Source organism: Eumetopias jubatus, unplaced genomic scaffold (genome assembly GCF_037043125.1).
Source record: "Eumetopias jubatus isolate StellerSeaLion01/CBP00866 unplaced genomic scaffold, mEumJub1_p1.0 scaffold_12, whole genome shotgun sequence".
NCBI classification, from domain to species: domain Eukaryota; kingdom Metazoa; phylum Chordata; class Mammalia; order Carnivora; family Otariidae; genus Eumetopias; species Eumetopias jubatus.
In genome coordinates this window covers 26622639-26624368 of record NW_028274818.1, presented here as the reverse complement: position 1 = coordinate 26624368, position 1730 = coordinate 26622639, and the positions used below count along the sequence as shown (strand labels likewise).

The 1730-nt window shown below is 51.9% G+C and overlaps 1 pseudogene; it reads right to left on the bottom strand.

Annotated features, from left to right (window-relative positions):
- Window positions 1-579: 579 nt before the first annotated feature.
- Window positions 580-1335, bottom strand: LOC114221980 (peroxiredoxin-1 pseudogene; annotated as a pseudogene).
- Window positions 1336-1730: the final 395 nt, after the last annotated feature.

The window sequence follows — 1730 nt, the reverse complement described above, 5'->3', positions numbered from 1 at the left end:
ATAATTAATGAGATCTCAGTTATGCTCCCGTGAGTGCCCTCATAAATGCCTGAGATGAAAGGCTCACGTGGTCTCCATCCCCATCCCCACCCCTGTGGTGTTTGAATGAGGGCAAAGACACACAGAGCGCCAGCAGGCCTCAGCACCCGACTGGAGCTTCGGTTTGGCTCCCAGCCCCTGAGATCTGGGTATGGGATAGGACAGATGATGGTCCTCCGTCTCACTGGTCACCCTGCCCCACTGCGGCCTGCCCTGGGGCCATTTTTGTACCTGCTCAGGCCTCCAGTCCCCGGGGGGCGCTGGGGGGGGGTGCGGTCTGTGTCCCCAGAGCAAAGGAGCTGCACCTGCTTGGTGAGACTGGGGTGGGGAGTTTAGGGGGGTCAGGGCAGCACCGAGCAGGCCTTCTGCAGACTCTGGCTGGAAAACTAGCTTTTTTTTTTTTTTCCCCCTCGGTTCAAGTTTAATAGAAACAAAAGACAAAACGTGATGCCCTGCTACCGTACGTAACAGTTGGCCTGCCCCATAACAGCTCAGGCCCTTCTCTCCAGAGGAAGAAAGGCTGGCCTCCCCAACCCCTGCAGAAAAGGCCTGTTCTGTCCCCATACCACATCTGCACAGTCTAAAGTCTTATGTTCTAAGCATGACAATAATACAAGAGAGATTTTGTTTTCATGGCCACCCACTACAGCCCAGCCCTAAAATGACCCGGCACTCACTTCTGCTTAGAAAAATATTCTTTGCTCTTCTGGACATCAGGCTTGATGGTATCACTGCCAGGCTTCCAGCCAGCTGGGCACACTTCCCCATGCTTGTCAGGAAACTGGAAGGCCTGAACCAGTCGCAGAGTCTCATCCACAGAGCGGCCTACAGGAAGGTCATTTACCGTGATCTGCCTAAGGATACCTTTATCACCAATGATAAAGAGGCCCCTGAAGGAGATGCCTTCATCAGCCTTTAAGACTCCATAGTCCTGAGCAGTGGTGCGCTTGGGGTCTGATACCAAGGGAATGTTCTGGGGCCCAGTCCTCCTTGTTTCTTGGGTGTGTTGATCCATGCCAGGTGACAGAAATGAGAATCCACAGAAGCACCAATCACTTGACAGTTGAGTTTCTTAAATTCTTCTGCCCTGTCACCGAAAGCAATGATCTCTGTGGGGCACACAAAGGTGAAGTCAAGAGGGTAAAAGAAGAACACAATGTATTTTCCTTTGTAGTCAGATAGGCTGAGATCTTTGAACTGGCCATCTGGCATAACAGCCTTGGCTTTGAAGTTGGGGGCAGGATGCCCAATTTTGGCATTTCTCGAAGACATCTTGCTATCAGCGGCTCTGAAAGCAAAAACGCCGAAGACAAGGCAGGAAGGAGACGCTGGAAAACTAGCTCTTAAGGGGAAAAAAAAAAAAAAAGGCCCCGTTTGCAGAGACCGCTAGTTTTTATGGTGTAAAAACTCCTACAGTGGCCGACTGCAAGCTACCCATGGATTTAACATTCCTGAGCGTTTAGCGCTTGGCTCTTGTGAGCCAGCCCGAGCTGGCCCCAGCATGGCATCGCCCCTTCCTCTGCTGCCTACCTTTGGCTCCCAGATGTCCTTGATGCAGGGGCAGTTTTTAATTTTGTCTCAGGCCCTGGCAGGTGTCTGACAAACAGTCTAGGAAAACCAAGTCCCAGACGGTACATCTCCCCAAGCTCCCAGGTTCCAGCCACAGGGGAAAGAAGCCAACAGTGTAAAGC